Source organism: Podarcis raffonei, chromosome 3 (assembly GCF_027172205.1).
Source record: "Podarcis raffonei isolate rPodRaf1 chromosome 3, rPodRaf1.pri, whole genome shotgun sequence".
NCBI lineage: Eukaryota > Metazoa > Chordata > Lepidosauria > Squamata > Lacertidae > Podarcis > Podarcis raffonei.
Genome location: NC_070604.1, coordinates 96,051,094 through 96,071,896, shown reverse-complemented (window position 1 = coordinate 96,071,896; position 20,803 = coordinate 96,051,094). Strand labels below are relative to the sequence as shown.

Here is a 20,803-nt window from a genome sequence, read left to right as displayed (position 1 = left end):
CCCAGCATCTGGAGACTGGGAAGCGTACGCCTCCCGTTTCACCTTCCTCCTAGAAGCCAAAGGGGTCACCGATGAAGAAGACGCCAAGAAGAGGGCAATATTCTTCAGCGTCTGCGGAGAGGAGACGTTTGAAATCGCCCGGGCTCTCCTTGCGCCTGAAGACGTTGCTACTGTTCCATACAAAACAATAATGGAACAGCTGAAGGGGCACTTTTCGCCACAGCCCTCAGTGGTGGCTCGTCGAAATGCCTTCTACGCAAAGCGGCAAGCCCCTGGGGAAACCATAACTGGGTTTGTGACCTCTCTCCACCAAGCTGCCCGGTTCTGCAACTTCTCAGAGCTGGAGAACATGCTTCGTGACCGCCTCGTCGGTGGCCTGAAGGATGAGAAGCTGCAACGACGCCTCTACGCTAAGAAGAACCTAACGTTCCAGGTCGCTCTGGAGGAGGCCCTGGCAACAGAAGCTGCCGAGAGGTTGACGCAAGAGGCACGGCCGAGTGAGCCGTCCCAACCGAGGGTCCACCACGAAGACCTCACCGACGACTCAGGATCCAACAGGGAGGAGGTGCACCGAGTACAGCAGCGCACTCAAGCAGCCCACATACCACAGCTGCCTCGACGAGAAGGAGGGAACTGCGCAAGCTGTGGAGAAAGTCACGAGAGGAGGACCTGCCGTTTCCGCAACGCAGAGTGCAGGCAGTGCAGAAAATTGGGACACATCGCACGGGTGTGTCGGGATCGGCCCACCCGACGCCAGGCATCAGATGACCAATCCAAGAGCCCCAGGTCCCGGGGCCCAACGCACCAAGGCAACTCGACGGAGCTCACGGACTTCCAGGTATACCAGTTGCCCCACCCCAACGTAGAGAAAATTTATGTAGAGGTACAGATAGAGGGGGCCCCATGCCGCATGGAGCTTGACACGGGTTCAACTCTATCCATAATCTCGGCAAGGACCTTAAGGAAACTGTGTCCTACTGGGGGTCCCAAACTCAGGCCGGCCCCATTCACCCTCCGGGACTTCCAGAAACGTAAGGTCCCCACAATGGGGATGGGGACCTTCAGGGTGCAGTACCGAGGACGGACACGGCAACTGGACTTGCTTGTGGTCAAGGGCCCCTACATTAGCTTACTGGGATTGGCATGGCTTGGACCACTGGGGCTAGCCGTCACTGGGGTGAACCACACTACCTTACAAGTGGACGTGGATGCCATATGCAAGGAATTTCCAGGGGTTTTTGATGGGAAATTGGGACAGTATACGGGCCCCCCATTGCTCTACAGCTTGACCCCGCAGTACAACCAGTCAGGCTCAAGGCCCGCCGGGTCCCGTTCGCCCTGAAACCCCGTATAGACGAGGAATTGGACCGACTTGTGGAGCAAGGAGTGCTGGAGCTGGTGCCTAATGCCCCCTGGGAAACCCCAATCGTCACACCCGTCAAGCCTAATGGTTCGGTCCGCATCTGCGCAGACTACAAATGTACCATAAACAAGGCCCTCACGGCCCATGCATACCCAGTGCCAGTGGTCAGCCATGTCCTTGCTACCCTGGCTGGGTCGAAAATTTTTGGCAAGCTGGACCTGGCCCAAGCATATCAACAGCTGCCAGTAGATGAGGCCACAGCAGAGGCACAGACGATTGTGACGCACAGAGGAGCGTTCAGGGTAAACCGACTGCAATTCGGTGTCAGCGTGGCACCAGGCATATTCCAGAATCTAATGGACTCTCTCCTTAAAGGGATTCCTGGTGTCACCCCCTTCTTCGATGATGTGTTGATTGCCGGGCCCACACCCGAGGAGTTTGAGGACCGCCTCCGCACCGTTCTGCACCGTTTCCAGACGGCGGGTCTCAAGGTGAAGCGGGAAAAATGTCTACTAGGAGTGCCTCAGGTGGACTTTCTGGGATTTATGGTGGACGCAGAAGGGGTCCACCCGACTGGGGACAAGGTACGGGCCATTTGTGATGCCCCAGCGCCCAAGAACAAGACTGAACTTCAGGCCTTCTTGGGACTATTGAACTTTTACCATTCCTTCCTTCCCCACAAGGCGGCGGTAGCGGAGCCCCTACACAGACTCCTGGACAAGCGGGCCCCTTGGGTGTGGGGCCAGCGCCAGGAGGCCGCATTCCAGGCAGTCAAGGACTTGCTTGTCTCAAACTCGGTCTTGGCACACTTCGACGAGAGGCTGCCGGTGGTGCTAACATGCGACGCCTCACCCTATGGCATTGGCGCTGTCCTGGGACACCAACTCCCGGATGGAAGAGAGGTACCGGTGGCATACTTTTCCCAGACACTCAACGCAACCGAGCGGAACTACTCGCAAATCGACAAGGAGGGTCTGGCAATCGTGAAGGGAGTAAAAAAATTCCATGATTTCTTGTACGGGCGGCCCTTCACCGTGGTGACTGACCACAAGCCGTTGCTTGGCTTGTTTGCCCCCGAAAAGCAGACCCCCCAAGTGCTGTCTCCTCGTGTCCTCAGGTGGTCAATTTTCCTTGCCAGCTACCAGTATGCACTGATTCACCGCCCTGGGAAGGCGATGGGCCATGCGGACGCCCTCAGCAGGCTACCACTACCGGAAACAGGCCCTGACCCAGCACCTGCACAAGAGGTTATGAGCCTGGAGCTGCTTCCCGAGCGCCCCATTCAGGCACAAGAAGTTGCACACCATTCCAAGAAAGATAGGGTCATCTCCCGGGTCCTGGACTGGGTGTGGAGGGGATGGCCCAGCAGCAGCCCCGGGCCAGAATTCGCTGGCTACACAACCCGCAAACATGAACTGTTGGCCCACAAGGGGTGCCTGTTATGGGGAAGCATGGTCGTTGTTCCCCAGCCCCTCTGCAAAAGGGTCCTCACAGCCCTACACGAGACACACCCAGGGGTAGTAAGAATGAAGGCCCTTGCCAGGAGTTATGTGTGGTGGCCGGGGATCGACGGAGAGATAGAGACCTGGGTCAAACACTGCCAGGCCTGCCAAGAATCCCGCCCAGATCCCCCAAGGGCCCCAGTCCAGTCCTGGGAGTCCGCCCGAGCACCATGGTCATGCCTGCATGTGGACTTTGCTGGCCCCTTTCAGGGGAAAACATTCTTCATAGTGGTGGACTCCTACACCAAATGGCTGGAAGTCGCACTGGTACCGTCCACTTCTACATCCGCAGCCATCCGGGTACTACGCAGGCTGTTTGCAACCCACGGGCTCCCTGACACTCTCGTCTCAGACAACGGGACTGCATTTACGTCAGGAGAATTCCAAACCTTCACAGCGCAGAACGCCATCCGCCACATCCGTTCAGCGCCATTCTACCCTGCCACCAATGGCCAAGCAGAACGCATGGTGCGGACCACCAAGGACACCCTTCGCCGCATGACGCAAGCGGATTGGGAGTACCGCCTTGCCACATTCCTTCTAGCACAGCACAGCACCCCCAGCTCAACAACTGGCCGGAGCCCCGCTGAACTACTAATGGGTCGGCGCCTTGCAATCAGATTGGACCGCCTTCACCCCGATAGAGCTCAGGATGAGGTAGTGGTGGGGGAAGGCAGGAACCCCTGGACCTTCGAGGCCCAGGACCCAGTGTACGCAAAGAATTTTGGGGCAGGCCCTGCATGGGTACCCGCCACAGTCACCAGGGTCACTGGCCCCGTGTCGTACGAGGTACTAACAGATGGGGGGCAATGCTGGCGCCGCCACTGCGACCAGATACGGCGACGATTCCCGGGAGAAAACCAGGAGGAGGAGGACAGGTCAGAGGAGTCCCAAGGGAACAGTGGGGCAGTGAGGCCCATAGAGCAGCAGGGGCAAGCAGGAGAGGCAGAATCAGTAAATACAGAGAGGACCCGTGAGGCCGAAAGGACACCGGAACCAGAACCACGACTGAGCGAGCCGGTTGCGCCAGACCATACAGCCCCATCACAGCCAGCATCCTTGGAACACGAGCCAGAACCTGAACCCCGGACCAGGGAACACCACAGGCCGCAACGCACACGTAGGCTGCCGGCGTACCTTGAGGACTATGAATGCGACCTCCCAGGCAGGACTGGAACTTAGAGGGGAGGGGTGTTATGTACTGAGTTGAATAGGATCCAAACTGCAGCAGTCTGATTGGTCCTAGAACAATAGGATCCAAAAGGCAGCAGTCTGATTGGTCCTAGAACAATAGGATTCAGAATGCAGCAGTCTGATTGGTCCTAGAACAATGCAGCAGTATGATTGGTTGGCAGGAACCACCCAATCATGCTCCAGATAGAAGTGAATCCACAACCTGATTGGCTTACAGTAGAATTCCGGAATTAGCCAATCATGTGCAGCCCATTGTGTAAATAATGTATATAAAGCAGATACTTTGAGGGGACTTTCATTCATTCCTCCTCACCACTATGAGCTGAATAAAGAGCATGAAATCACTTTGCGACTCTGAGTATATTTCAGAGCGCTTCCTGGTGGTGCAAGCTACTGACACTTCAGAAGGTGGTGGGTTTTCCTTTGCTTTTGTTGTTTAAGTAGAAGAATATCTAGGTGCGCTTTTTTGATAACAAGAATACAAAGCTCAAAATGAATGAACTGCAGCTAAAATATTATCTTCATTTTTCACATGGTCTAGTCCTTCCTCTGCCCACCCACCCCCCTAATATTCTTAGGATAGTTTCTTCTCCAGTCTTCAGAGAGTAGCTGGAAGTGGGGAGGCAGAAAAAGGTCCTCCTCTCCTTACACTATGCAGTTTTAATCTGAAATCTTAGGTGCGGAGCTCAGAAGCTGCTCACGGCTAATGAAATTCCCTGTCGCAAAATGCACCTACAACAATGGGAGATTCAAACACTGCTTTTAAGCCAATGCTGGGTCACCTCTTGTTTTGGAGGCCCAGTTACATGGTATCCTCAGTAGCTCCTCCAACCCCAGTTTGACTGGGCCACCTTCTCCTTGCCCCTGATAGTACTCCCCATTCGCTTGCCTTCTCCCTTTGGGTTGAAAAAAGCACCACCAATTTGCACAACTATAGCATAACTGTAACTGTTGAGTGGATTTCTGTTTAACTTTTATATGTTGATATTATTATTTTATACTACTCTAATGATTGTTGAAGGTTACTTTTTTGATGGAGGTTGCCTATTTTAAAGTTATGTTTTATTATCACATTTTTGTATTGCATTAGAATGTTATAAGATATACATTTTTTGTTTCTTCAGCTTGTAAACCGCCTTGAGTATTGTAAGATAGAAAGGCGGTATCAAATTAAGAATGATGATGATGATGATGATGATGTCTGGAAAGATGGCTGGTCTCTACCCATCCAGGCTGGCTACTGGTTTATCCTGTTGCCAATTATTATTATTAATAATAATAATAATAATAATAATAATAATAATTTATACCCCGCCCATCTGGCTGGGTTTCTCCAGCCACTCTGGGCAGCTCCCAACAGAATTAAAAGCACAATAAAACATCAAACATTAAAAACCTCCCTAAACAGGGCTGCCTTCAGATGTCTTCTAAAAGCCAGATAGTTGTTTATTTCCTTGACATCTGATGGGAGGGTGCTACTACCGAGAAGGCCCTCTGCCTGGTTCCCTGTAACTTCATTTCTCGCAGTGAGGGAACCGCCAGAAGGCCCTCAGCACTGGACCTCAGTGTCCGGGCTGAACGATGGGGGTGGAGACGGTCCTTCAGGTATACTGAACCGAGGCCGTTTAGGCCTCTAAAGGGCAGCACCAACACTTTGAATTGTGCTCGGAAACATACAGGGAGCCAAGTTGCAGGAAGGAGTATAAAACGACTTCCTTTTCCAGCTGAGTCTTGCTTGAGCAACATGGTATACCTGGGTCTCATCAGCAGCGTGGCAAGCCCCACTGGCGCCTAGGGAGTGGCACACCATGGGGGCAGGGTACGTGCTGGAGTGACTGCAGGGCCTAGCAGGGATGTGGCTGGCATGTGCTGGCCCCATGCTGCTTTTTCAGGCAGCGCTGGTCCTGCAGGGTGCCCGAGTTGCCACGTCCCTCCCAAGCACCTTCCAGCCAGAGAGCGCCTAGGAGGGATGGGGCAGCTCAGGCCTGTTTTCCAGCCCTGTCTCTTGGTTTCTGGCTCCCAGTTTCTAAGACTCACTCCGGGTTGCTACTCAGGACTGAGCCTTGAAAAAATATTTAGAATGTGGTCCAAGGCTGTTGTTGTTCTTAAACAGGCATTAGCACCTAGAATGGCTAGTTGAAGACGTGGCTGCACTTCACCTGGGGAGGTGTCACAGTAAAAGTAAAAGAGAAGTAAAAGAAAAGTAAAAGGGCATTACCCTTTATACTAATGTGGAACCCACTGCTCAAACAGATACAGGATCCATTCACCCAAACCATGTTTGCAATATGGAAGTCACGGCACTCCTGTCTTTCCCTGGTTTGTTCTTTGTTATCTCTATTGCAACACTGCACGGGCTTAGTTGATGTTACTGAAATATACTCAGAGTCGAGTGTGAATTTCATGCTCTTCATTCAGCTCATAGTAGCAATGAATGAAACTTTCCCCAAAACGTCTAGCTATATGTACATTATTTACACATTGGGCCCCGCATGATTGGCTAATTCTGGGCTGCTCCTGCGGGCCAGTCAGGTTGCGGATTCACCTCCTCCAGAAGCCTGATTGGCTGCTCCTGCAGGCCAATCAGGTCGCTGATTCACTTCCACCTGGAGCTGGATTGGGTGGCTCCTGCGGACCAATCAGACTGCTGCATTCTGGATCCTATTGTTCTAGGATTCAGCTCCGTACATAACAGTTACATTGGAGAAACAAATAATTAACAAATGGTTAAGGTGGATATGGATAGTATGGGCATGCTCTTTCACTATCTCCTGAGACAGACAGATGCCAACAGCTGGTGAAATGAAAAGGTTTTTTTTAAAAAAAAAACACATACCAGTGAACTGGGCTGATTAGGGGGTGGTTTTCACATTTCTGAGTTGAATCACACTGTTAACTAAGTGTCTTGGTGCAGATCATGGACTCCCTAAGCTTTTGGGAGGCTGTATGGCTTGGTTGTCCAACAAGTGCATGGACACCCCACCTCCTGAGATATGAGACCAAGCAGACTGAAAAAACATCCTGTCCTCAAGAAGGGAGGGGTGGAGAAGTGGGAGATCTTTCGTTTTGAGGAACAGGTCGAGCTTTTCATCACAGTGAACTCTTTTCCCAAGGCACTCTAACTGGCGGAGGAATTAAAAACTGCATTTTTGACTTGGGTCTATGCCTTCCCCTGTGCAAATACAGTCATACCTCGGGTTGAATACACTTCAGGTTGAGCATTTTCGGGTTGCACTCCGTGACCACCCGGAATTAACGGAATGCATTACTTCCGGGTTTCACCGCTCGCGCATGTGCAGACGCTCAAAATTACATCACACACATGCGCGGAAGCGGCGAATCGCGGCACGTGCAGATGCGGGTTGCGTTCGCTTCAGGATGCGAACGGGGCTCTGGAACAGAACCCGTTCACATCCAGAGGTACGACTGTAAGTGGAGAGAGCTCTACTCTCATGTGGGGTCAGTGGGTCCTCGCTGAGGATTTATGCTATTTCTTCACCATCCTTTCCCTATCCAAGTCAATTAAGAAATCACTGTATCCCGAATAATCCATGGGTTGCTTATTGGGGAGTCTGCCTCCCAATTCCTCTCAAAGAGCTACCTATAATTCCAGAATGGCTTGACAATCAATTCCTCTTCCCAGGGAACTCTGGGATTTGTAGTTCTGTGAGGGGACTAGAGAGTCTCCTGATAAACGCTCAGTACTCTTAACAGAATACAGTCCCCAGAACTCTTTGGGGGAGGCCATGACTGCTTGAAGTGGTATCACAGTACTTTAAATGTATGGTATTAATGTAGCCGACATTTGGATGATCCAGTATGAATACAGCACTAACGCACTATTATTGAAACAACCATAGAATCATAGAATCATAGAATTTGAAGGGACCCAGCCCTCCGCCCCCTCTCCCCGGTAATGCACAGCTCAGTGATACACAGCAGAATATGCCTGCAAAAACCACCAGTCTGGGAGCGGTCATTGTGGGGTTTTTTTGCATGCTGCCTAAGAAGGTGCCCACTGAACATTCTTTTTCCTTTGCTGTCGTCCTGTCCTGTTGTTAACTTTGACTGCAGATTGTTTTAGCAGTGATGGTTTTTATTGGGTTGTTTTACTATATGCTTTTAAAATGTGCATGCAGTTCTGAGTACCGTTTGTAGAAGAGAATTGTGGCAGAAAGATGCTAAAAATCAGTGTTGGCCTCCTTCCCAAATAGTGTGAATCCGAGAACCCACCAAAGAACATTCTAGAAGACAGAGCAGGATAGGCGAGAGGAGAAGTCGTGAAATTGGAAATGTGTGTGTGTACTTATACACACACAGGTGTACATTGTGGCACTTGTCTCAGGAAAATTAATGAAAACAATGTATAGCATTTGGATTGACGATGGGAGAGACCAAAGAAAATGCTTCGGCCTAAAGCCCTTGCCCCTTTAATCCAGCCTTGATTGAGTGTGTTTGTTTTTTCTTATAAAAATGTATACTCTGATATTTACGCATGCATTACTTAAGGAGGTTTGCAGTAGTTAAAATCACAATATGAAATCAGAAGCGCAAAATCAACCAAGCAAAGGCCAGGACATAAAACATCTATTCCAGTGTGTCAAGTTAAAAGCCCGCAGAAATGATAATTGCAAAGCATTCAGAAGCCAGAGGAAGGCAGTCAGAGAGGGAGCTATTTGAACATCACAGACAAGCTGTTCCTCCAGTATTGATACGGCCGCTGAGACAAATGCATTTATAAACAATGCATGTAGTATTCTGATTCTGAAATAGGATCGTTTTGCATAACTTCAAACCCCACTATAAATGAGCGGGGTTTTTTTGAGAGAAGCATTATTAACATCATGCATCCATCCTGGAGCAATTTGTGGAGCTTTTGCAAAACTGCATCAGATTCAGACTATAAATGTCAACACTGCCATTTTTTATGTTGACACCTCCTTCCTCCCCACCCCTGCTCCCTGTCAAGTGCCATTGTTGGTGTCTGGTTGGTTCTCGCCCCCCCTGGCTGCTGGGCTAATGCAGTTGGGCTCGGCATCTGCATGATCCATCACATCCAGGCTGAAGCGTATAAATCATCTCGTGAGGTTTCTGCTCTCGTGCCTCGACAGTGACAGATTCGGTTTCATCGGGGTCCTGCAACCCCATTGGCTTCCCCCTTCCCCTATGACTAAGGAACAACAGCAGGCACCGGGAAGAGCATTTAGGCTATGGAGCCTCGGCACTCCTTTCCCATCACCGCCATGTCCGCCGTAAATGGAGACTCTAGGGAGCAAGTCGTGGCCTTCCCATCGCCTCTCCTTTCATCAGCGCCACAAAGGCTTAACCTGAACACAGGGCCTAATAACTGCCCTGCTCTGCCTATATAAGGCACAGCAGCAACAGCCGGGAAGTCTGCACGGTTTCTTGAACCGCCATCCATCATGCCTTGCTCAGTTCTTCCGCTTGGACTCCTGAGTCACCTTAATGGCTGAGGGCCAAACTATACATAGCATGCAATTGCAAGTAAATTTACCTGAGTCTTCTCTCTCTCCTCCTCCCCCTTTTGAAAGAAAGGTGGTTTTGAGCTGAACACTGTATGGAGAAGGGCTGCTCAGCCCTTTCTCCTTTGGGCTCTTTTCCCACTCAAAATCCTTCTGGGCTGCTTTTCTTCATGTGGGGAGGAGGAATACATAGGGGTTTTCCTCTCTAGGTGGTGAAAATCAGCTGGGGTTGCTGTTGAATAGGAAAGTAAAAAAAAATGTATTGCATATTGAAACAATCTAAGAAAACAACTATAAATATAAAAGATAAAAAACAACAGCAGTACATATATAAGATTAATTTAGATCCAGGACAGAAACCAAGTGGGATATTTTAGCAGGCAATGGAAAGTCAATAAAGAAGGTGCCTGTCTGACAGGCAGTGTGGGGCAGGTGCTGTCACACTAAAGCCCCAATGTGGATTGGACCTCTTGATATGATGCTATCTGTAGGATGTCCTCTCCCACACAGCACAGTGATTAGTTGGGTGTGCAAAGGAGTCATGTCTGCAGCATTAGGAATATCTTTCCAATGCTAAGAGCCAAGGCCGTCATAGTAGTAGTAGTAAGGTAAAGGTACCCCTGCCCGTACGGGCCAGTCTTGACAGACTCTAGGGTTGTGCGCTCATCTCACTCTAGAGGCCAGGAGCCAGCGCTGTCCGAAGACACTTCCGGGTCACGTGGCCAGCGTGACGAAGCTGCTCTGGCGAACCGGCACCAGAGCAGCACACGGAAACGCCATTTACCTTCCCGCTATATAAAGCGGTAGTGATGTATGGAAGTGAGAGCTGGACCATAAAGAAGGCTGATCGCCGAAGAATTGATGCTTTTGAATTATGGTGCTGGAGAAGACTCTTGAGAGTCCCATGGACTGCAAGAAGATCAAACACATCCATTCTTAAGGAAATCAGCCCTGAGTGCTCACTGGAAGGACAGATCGTGAAGCTGAGGCTCCAGTACTTTGGCCACCTCATGAGAAGAGAAGACTCCCTGGAGAAGACACTGATGCTGGGAAAGATGGAGGGCACAAGGAGAAGGGGGCGACAGAGGACGAGATGGTTGGATAGTGTTTTCGAGGTTACCAGCATGAGTTTGACCAAACTGCGGGAGGTAGTGGAGGACAGAGGTGCCTGGCGTGCTCTGGTCCATGGGGTCACGAAGAGTCGGACACGACTAAACGACTGAACAACAACAACAAATATAAAGCGGTACCTATTTATCTATTTGAACTTAAGGGTGCTTTCGAACTGCTAGGTGGGCAGGAGCTGGCACCGAACGACGGGAGCTCACCCCGCCGCGAGGATTCGAACCGCCAACCATGCGATCGGCAAGTCCTAGGCGCTGAGGTTTTACCCACAGCGCCACCCGCGTCCCATAGTAGTAGTAGTAATAATAATAATAATTTATTATTTGTACCCCGCCCATCTGGCTAGGTTTCCCCAGCCACTCTGGGCGGCTTCCAACAAAGATTAAAAATACATTAAAATGTCACACATAAAAAACTTCCCTGAACAGGGCTGCCTTCAGATGTCTTTTAAATGTCGGGTAGTTGTTTATCTCTTTGAAATCTGATGGGAGGGCGTTCCACAGGGCGGGCACCACTACAGAGAAGGCCCTCCACCTGGTTCCCTGTAGCTTTGCTTCTCGCAATGAGAAAGCCCTCGGAGCTGGACCTCAGCGTCTGGGCAGAACTTTAGGATATGCGCCACTGGGGTGCAAAGATCCGCCCAGCACCCCCAAATTTAGTTTAGCCCCCAAATTAACTATTATTATGCTTATGTCACTATTACCATTTGATAAATAGTGCTCATGCCTGTGCGGCTCCAAAAGGAGGGTTTTTTTGTGTTTTGTGTTTTAAACCAGCTTTTCTAAAGAAGACAAAGAACACATTGGGAGTCAGTGTAAAAACTCCACGCCTGCGCTTACGGTCGTAGGGAGGTGTCTGAAAGATGAGACGGGCGGGCATTGTGCGCATGCATGGGAGAGCCATCTCGGGTAGCCTTTCATTGTGGGAGCAACCTTATTTCTAGAGGAGCTGGGAGGGCTCTTGTGAGTGCACAACCTTCTTGGGAAGGTTCCAGAGCCTGTGCATGAGAGCAGTCATGTCAAAGGCACCACTGACCCTGCTGCCACATAGCAGCCCAATACAATATGCTTAGGTGGCTTCAGCGGCGGGTGCCTGGCGCCCCCCAGAATTCGACGCCTGGGTGCCCTGCACCCCTTGCACCCCTGGGTAAAGACGGCCCTAGTAAGAGATGTATGACTGTGGAATGGACTCCCTTGGAATGACATCCCTCATTGGAGGTTTTCCCACAGAGCTTGGATGGCCATCTTTCAGGGATTCTTTACATGAGATTCCTGCATTGCAGGGGTTGGATTGGATGGCTCTTGGGGTCCCTTCCACCTCTATGATTCAAGCCGTGTGTAGCCAGGGGGAGCAAGATGCAGCCAGCTGTGAAAAATGACAAATTTGATTACTCATCAAACCTGGCACCTACAATGAGCTTTCTCTTTGAGGAGCAGCCGAATAGGTAAGTGTGAGGCAGGGAGAGGGAGCAGGTTATCAGGCTGGCTTTATCTTTTAGATCCGATTGGGACATTTTCCCTGGAGACATGACTTTTGTATAGGGAAAGCTTAGAGCCCAGAGGATTTCCAAGGCTGGCACTTCATTTATTTAATTATTATCAGGTGGCTAACATGTTAAATTTGTATCCCGCTTTACCCGCAGGTGAAGCTGAAGGTGGCTCTTACGAGAGATTCAGCCAGGGAGGGGAAGTAGCTGCCGCGAGCTGTGAAAAATGGCTTAATGACAAGCTTGATTATGCGAAATATTTTGCATTTGCTGTTATTAACAAAGAAGAAGAAAACGAAAAATGCATCCGTTGCTGGAATGGGAAGGTGTGTATGTGTGTGTGTGTATGTGTGTGTGAGGGGAGGGGGCAGTTGGGAGCGCTATCATAAATTCTGAGTTACCATAAATTTCTGATAAAGAAATTAAGTAGGCTCAAGTTTAATCACACCACCAGTAAATCAAATATCAAATTTAAACCAATGAATTACAGAGAGTCTCCTCACAGTCACTTAGCATTGATAAATTAGTAATGTAATATTAAATTATTCATATCCTTTCTCCCCCCCTCCCCCTCCTCCTTAGGACTATAATGATATACTGTACACAGCAATGATAATTTACTTAGGCTGAGTCCATTCATTTAATTATGCTGCTAAACTTGGTAGGCCAATTGGTCATCATGAGAGTTTCCAGGCAAGCTAATCACAAATATATAGAACATGTCCCTTATTGTCCCCAGCGGCTAAGTGCTAAAATGCTATTTAGTACTCAGAAGGTTAATGTCCTGCTTATGTAAATTGTCCAATTTAACATTCAGCAGCAGTATCATAAATTCTGGCTCCAGGATTTCATTAAACGTATGTTCAAACTAGTTGACCTTAAAGGTTAACAAGCACAAGTTAAACAGGACAATTATTTAACTCGCTTCTTATCAAGAGACTGGAGCACTAGCCATTTAACAGTTCTGCATACTTCACAATTAGAATTCTTAAAAGGTCCCCGATAAAACTGCAGGTCATGAATTTTCATAAGGATGTCAGATAATAACTATTTATCTGTGCTTGTTTTTCACTCTTATAAACTTAAACTTTGATCTTAACATTCAATTAGAAACAATTCCGGTGAGAAGGACTAGGTGACTCAAGGATCTTGCCTTTGCGTTTGTTTTCGTCTAAATTATGCGTCCAGAAGTGTGGCATCAATGAAACGAGTTTGGAAGTTATAGGGGAAGTTATCCCCGTGCAGAGAAAAATGCTCTGCACTTCCGCCTCGGAGCTGGACACATCACAAAAATGCTGGCTGTGCCATTTATGTCACCCAAATGCAATTTTTATTGTGGCTGGCAGCGTTATCTGATTAATTGGTGTAATTAATCAATTGATTTAACTGGAGATTTAAAATGTGGATTTTTAAGTAGGTATTAATCAGATGTGCTCCCAGGTCCAATGGGCAGCTGATCTCCTTGTGTACGAAGGGTCTTCAGATTGTTTTCCAGCAGTGCCTGAGGAGTTTGGGAAGCTTATTAAGGATTCCTCAATGAGAACACTAGCATCCCTGAAACACTGTCTGTCTGTCTTTATTACTATTCATTTAGGGTATATCTCTCTGCGTTTTGACTCAAACAGACCCCCACAGTGGCTCTCAACAACAATACCATGTTTTAACATGATAGGTTAACCGAATATCATAGGTCAGAAACAAATTGAAGTGACTGATTTTTTTTATAAAAATAAATAAACCAACAGAAGCAACGGCAGTTAAATACACCCCAAAACCAGACTTAATAGAACCCAGATGCAACATACATCACCTAAAAAGAAAAAAAGATAAATCAGGATTTATTTGTGTGTTTTATTTAACAGAATTTGTTTCCTGTTTAATTGTAAAAACTTCTAAGTGGGTTATGTAAAAGATACATTAACATTATCGATAAAAGTCAGAAGTTGAAAACAAGTAAGTGTAAAAGATTTTTCAAAACAGAAATAAAAAACAGCAGTTTAAAAAATAAAATAAAAGTGCATAGTAAAGTACATATTAGCATTACATATCTGGGTAGACTTGCCTTTAAATATGGTGTTTAGCAGCCGCCGTAAACAGTACAGTGAAGGCATCTGCATGATGTCAATGAGCAGGGAGTTTCAGAGCATGGGTGCGAAAAGATTGGTTCTTTATAAGTGTGGAATAAACATTACATGTTAAAATGGCAGCTCCACAGATCGAAGTCACTTGAGTGGGCATATATGAAGTAAGGTGATCCTTTCAGCAAACTGGTCTCAAGCAATTTAATACTTTTAATACAAATAGTAACCTTTCATTTGGCCTGGTGTAACATGAAGGTTTCCTTCCTGTCAGCAATCGTGCTGCAGCATTCTGAGTTACGATGAGTCCTACTTGGGAGTGCATTCCACCATCTTGGTGGTGCTTCTCCTAACTCCCAGCCCAAAACATGTCAGCAGACGCTCTTACTTGTACAGTGGTACCTCAGGTTAAGAACTTAATTCGTTCCAGAGGTCCGTTCTTAACCTGAAACTGTTCTTAACCTGAAGCACCACTTTAGCTAATGGGGCCTTCTGCTGCTGCCGCGCAGCCAGAGCACGATTTCTGTTCTCATCCTGAAGCAAAGTTCTTAACCCAAGGTACTGTTTCTGGGTTAGCAGAGTCTGTAACCTGAAGCGTCTGTAACCTGAAGCGTATGTAACCCGAGGTACCACTGTAAACTGTTTTAAGGTTCCCAACCCCCTACAATCAAGTGGTATATAACTGATATGAAATACTGTAGGAACAAGGAAGTGAGCTTTATTAAGCAGAATAACGTTACAGGCTCAACAGCAGGAAAGGAGCTAATCCAGACCCAGAGCTCTCATGAGGCAAAGGGTTGGCGGAGATGCCTCTGACTGAATATCCAAGGGCCAAGGCTCTTGAGTCCAAGACCAGTGAAGAGATGTTCAAGATGGGAGCTGAGAGGCTCATCCAACAAGTTTTCCACTCCCATCCACCAAGCTTTAAAGCTGATGCTTGGTATAACCCTTACTTGCAAGAGGTTACTGTGCCTTCGAACATGGCCCAGTGGAATACAGTGGTACCTTGGGTTACATAACTTCAGGTTACAGACTCCGCTAACCCCGAAATAATACCTCGGGTTAAGAACTTTGCTTCAGGATGAGAACAGATATTGCACAGCAGTGGCGTGGCAGCAGCGGGAGGCCCCATTAGCTAAAGTGGTGCTTCAGGTTAAGAACAGTTTCAGGTTAAGAACGGATTATGTAACCAGAGGTACCACTGTAAATGGCAAATTGTGTTATTGTATAGTATTTAACTAAAGCATTAAAAAACAAACCAACCCTGAAAATGCCCTCAGGCCAACAACAGCAAAAAAAGAAGACCATCCTTGATTTGGGGAATAAAGGTAACATTTCAAAGAAAACCTGATTCACAGCAACATTTCTTCGTTAATTGCTGTCAGCCTCTCTTTTACTACCCTTCGTAAAACATAACAACAGCCTGGGAAAATGTGGATTTGGGAGAAATCAACCCAACCTGTCTTCTGTTGCATGGTCCTGGTTTAGGGTGTTGAATTTTGTCCCCCCTTCTCTCTAACTGCATACACACCATACATTGAAAGCGCACACAAACACACACATACTCATACATACAGAGGAATGTAGTTTATCCGTCAGAGCTACTGAGTTCCTGCCTTGTGGAACTTCTTACTAACAGAAGTTCAGTTTTCTCTCAGATGATGATTAAAAACTGTAAATCACATTTAGAATGTGATTTATTTCTTTTGTGTGTTTTTTACCAACAGGTTTTTGTTGATATGCTGTTGGTGTTTTTACTGTTGCTATTGTAGCATTGTGTTTTTATGTTGTATACTGCTTTGCCGTATTTGCAGTGCGTTTTACAAATAATTAAGTAACTAAATAAATAAATACTTAATTATTTGTAAAACGCACTAGAAATACGGCGAAACAGTATACAACATAAAAATGCAATGCAACTATAGCAACAGTAAAAACATCAACAGCATAATTAAGTAATTAACTAAATAAATAAATAAATAAATAAGGGACGCGGGTGGCGCTGTGGGTTAAACCACAGAGCCTAGGACTTGCCGATCAGAAGGTTGGCAGTTCGAATCCCCATGACGGGGTGAGCTCCCATTGCTCGTCCCTGCTCCTGCCAACCTAGCAGTTGAAAACGCGTCAAAGTGCAATAGATAAATAGGTACCGCTCCGGCGGGAAGCTAAACGGCGTTTCCGTGCGCTGCTCTGGTTCGCCAGAAGCGGCTTAGTCATGCTGGCCACATGAACCGGAAGCTGTACACCGGCTCCCTTGGCCAATAAAGCGAGATGAGCGCGGCAACCCCAGAGTCGGCCACGACCAGACCTAATGGTCAGGGGTCCCTTTACCTTTAACTAAATAAATACAAATAAGGATACAGTATTGCTATGTCATTGTAATGTATTTTCCGCTAGCACCAGAGAGGGGCAGTAAGGAGCCATTCTGTCCTGGCCACCAGGTCTGATGGAGAGAGGCTTACTTGGTTAATATTGCTTCTTTGCTTTAATTTTGCACAGGAAATTACTTTAGTTTGGATTTAATTCTTCCAGTTGATCCTTGAGAGGTATTATGCTTTAACAGTGCCAGGAAAAACAAAGATTAGATGAAGGTTAATATCCCGTGGTCTTTCCAAAGTAGGTGTCTGCAGAGTTTAGTTAAAAGAAAATAAAAAGGATCTTCTAGCATAAAGGATATGTCAGTGTTTTATATCCTTGTGCACTGTGTGCCTCTTCCAAATTTCACCTCTTGAATTACTGGCTCCAAACTCTGCCGGAAAGGGGACATAAATAAACCGGAATGGCTAATGGACTAAAAACACTTATGATCAGGTTTTCATAACTAACATTATTGATAGCTTCCTTTGAACACACACTCCTATACAGTGCAATTTTCTTTTCGAAAGTAAGATTTAGAACCCTATTTGCAATAAAAAAGGCTAACACATGCAAATAAAAAGAGAGAGATAGGCGAGAATCCATTACGTAGCTACATGCCATGGACTTGTACAGAGAATATAAAGGGACACCCTTTCCTGAAGACAAAAAGGAGGCAGCCTTTTGCAAGGTTCCATCAGGGCTTCTCACGCACACCTCTCATAATTAGTTTTAAAAGGGTCTGGATAATATTTTCTTATCTTTGTCACAGCCCTGGAAGCACAGAGCCTAATTTTCAGGCTTGATCTGGGAATGATGTCACACAGTCCTTTGCTGTAATATCTACTGGCCTGGTCCTGCAGTGAAATTTTATGCACTCAAGTTGCCCTGCATATAAGATAGGAGCAGTTATTTTGCTGAAAATCTATGATGATGGAGTGGGGAGAATAGAGAAGGGATGTAGCTAAGTGGTAGAGGATTCACTTTGCAGAAGGTCCCACATTCATTTCCCAGCATCTCCAGGTAGGGCTGGGAGAGACCCGTTTCAGAAACCCTGGAGACAATACTGAACTAGATGGACCAATGGCCTGAATTGCTAAAGGCAGCTTCCTTTGTTCCTCAGAGCAGCTCTCCCAGCTCACACTAAGTGGTCCATCTACCCAGCTTCCTTTTGCCCCAAAGTAGTCAGGCAGATGCCTTTGGAAAGCCCACAAGCAGGACACAAAGGCAATTGCTCCCTTCTGCTGTTGTTCTGCTGCAGCTGTTAGTCAGAAGCCTGCTCCCTCTCAATGTTCAGAAACCTTTTTCCAATCAGGTGCCCAGCCGTCCAGTTGTCTGGGGCCATGACTCCCACCATCCCCAACTACCACCACAGCCAAAACAACGGGAGAACACAAGATCGGGACTGTACAGTGTTACCTCGGGTTAAGTACTTAATTCGTTTCGGAGGTCCGTTCTTAACCTTAAACTGTTCTTAACCTGAAGCACCACTTTAGCTAATGGGGCCTCCTGCTGCCGCCGGGCCGGCGGAGCACTATTTCTGTTCTTATCCTGAAGCAAAGTTCTTAACCTGAAGCACTATTTCTGGGTTAGCGGGGTCTGTAACCTAAAGTGTATGTAACCTGAGGTACCACTGTATCATGTTTTGTATCTGTTTACGCTGACTAGCAGCACCTCTCCAGAGTTCAGGCAGCCAGGCATGCCAAGCCCTGCCTGGAGAGGCCAGGGATTCAGCCTGGTACCTTTTGCTTACAAAGCAATGCTCTCCCACTGAGTTGCAATATTTCTCCTTAAGTTGTACCCATGTGGGCCCTCTTCAATCTTCAAATGGATGTGCATAGGTCAAGGGTGGAAATTTATGGAGATTCTGTGAGTGGGTGGGTACAGGCATAGGTGGGGCATCCTGTTCTATACAGGGCTGCCTTCCCCTTGAAGGTACAGGCATGTGGCTCTTTGAGTCATTTTTGTCACTTTTTATTTATTGCATTTGTATCCCACCTTTCCTCCAAGGAATTCTCCTCCTCCCCATTTTATCTTCACAACAACCCTGTGAGGTAAGTTGGGCTGAGAGATGGTGACTGGCCCAAAGTCACCCAGTGGGCTTCACAGCTGAGTAGGAAACTTTGGTCTCCCATCCTAGTCCAACACTTCAACCACTACACTACACTGGCTCACCATTTGGCTCCAGTGGCTGGTACACCAGCTTTAGCCATTTCTGGACAGAGGCAGGTGGGATATTCATGCTCTGGGAACTTCCAGATGGAACTATGAAAATGCACTGTATATGGGGCTGTCCTTGAAAATGGTCTGGAAGTTGCAACTGTTGCAGCCAGGTTGCTAGCGGGTGTCCTGGAATAAACAGTGTGGGGTAGTGGTTATAGAGTGTCAGACTTGCACCTGGGCGACCTGGGTTCAAATCCCCACTCAGCCATAAAGTTGATTTGGTAACTTTGGGTCAGTCATCTAACTCAGGGGTCAGCAACCTTTTTCAGCCATTGGCCAGTCCACCATCCCTCAGACCATGTGGTGGGCCGGACTATATATATATATATATATATATATATATATATATATATGGGGGGATGAACGAATTCCTATGCCCCACAAATAACCCAGAGATGCATTTTAAATACAGTGGTACCTCGCAAGACGAATGCCTCGTAAGACGAAAAACTCGCAAGACGAAAGAGTTTTCCGTTTTTTGAGTTGCTTCGCAAGACGAATTTCCCTATGGGCTTGCTTTGCAAGACGAAAACGTCTTGCGAATTTGTTTCCTTTTTCTTAAAACCGTTAATACCCAGGGAATCTGTGCTTCGCAAGACGAAAAATTCGCAAGATGAAAAAACTCGCAGAACGAATTAATTTCGTCTTGCAAGGTACCACTGTAAAAGCACACATTCTACTCATGTAAAAACACCAGGCAGGCCCCACAAATAACCCAGATGCATTTTAAATAAAAGGACAGATACTACTCATGTAAAAACACGCTGATTCCTGGACTATCCGCCGGCCGGATTTAGAAGGTGATTGGGCCGCATCCGGCCCTCAGCTCTTAGGTTGCCTACCTCTAATCTAACTCATTTCTCAGCCATACCTACCTCACAGGTTTTTTGTGAAGATAAAATGGGGGATGGGGCGAAGAACTATGTACACTACCTTGAACTCCTTGGAGGATATTTGAAATGTAAACGCAATAAATAAATAAATAAATAATTTCTGAAAACAATTGTAGTGGTTGCCAGTCCCAATTTAATGTGTTAATGTTTGAGACCCCAAAGGACCTAAGCCACAAGTAGTTGAAGAACTTTGTCCTCCATTGACCTACGTACATTTTAAGATTTGCAAGGGAAGCTTTGCTGGTGGTCCCAACAGCCTTATGAGATTCGTGGTGCGAGGGCCCACTGACAAGCTTTCTCTTTCATGACGCCTGCATCTAACCAAGACACTGATGCCTTTTTGTCGGCAGGTGAAGAGACACCTCTTTGCCTTTTGAAGAAGGGTAGAGGTATATTGGGAATTTGAACTTCTTCTTCTGCTGCTTATAGAGCTGAACTATGTACTGTATTTTGCTTTGTGGTGTTTAAATTTTATTGCTTAACTTTTGATTTGGACTCTGTAATGTTCTACCCTTGGGACCTTTGGGTGAAGAGCAGATTGCAAGTACTTTTAACAATGAGTGATTGAAATAAATGCCAGGCAAACCTCTTTGTGGAGAAAGCTCCGTAACTGGGGTGCCTCAATCACGAGGGCCCTTTCTTTGGTAGCCGCCTCAGTATAAAGTGGTATTTATTTATTTTCACTGTAAACTGGGGACACTATTTGAATTTTACAACTCAGGCACCGAGAGTTATCTGGCCTGAACAATATCAATGTGGAGATCTACTGTGCAGTGTGGGAGACCTCAATCCTGGGCCTGTCTCTGGTGGCCAGAACATTTCCCAGGTCATACCCCTAGCTGGCCCTGCTTGTATCCTTGAGCCCCAAAAACAGCCCATGCATCTGCACGGCCATAGTAGATGGGTAACAAGGATGCTAGAATAGATGGACAATTTAGTGTCCACCCAGGCTTGAGGCAACACTTAAGATTTTTGCACGGATTAATCCAGGGATGGGGAACCTGTGATCCTTCAGATCAGAGGTAGGGAGCCTATGGCAAGGTAGACAGATTTCTATTGTTTACATATATATATATATATATATATATATATATATATATA

The 20,803-nt window shown here is 47.1% G+C and overlaps 1 pseudogene; it reads left to right on the top strand.

The window, feature by feature from the left end:
• Positions 1–1,237: 1,237 nt before the first annotated feature.
• Positions 1,238–3,420, top strand: LOC128411121 (uncharacterized protein K02A2.6-like; annotated as a pseudogene).
• Positions 3,421–20,803: the final 17,383 nt, after the last annotated feature.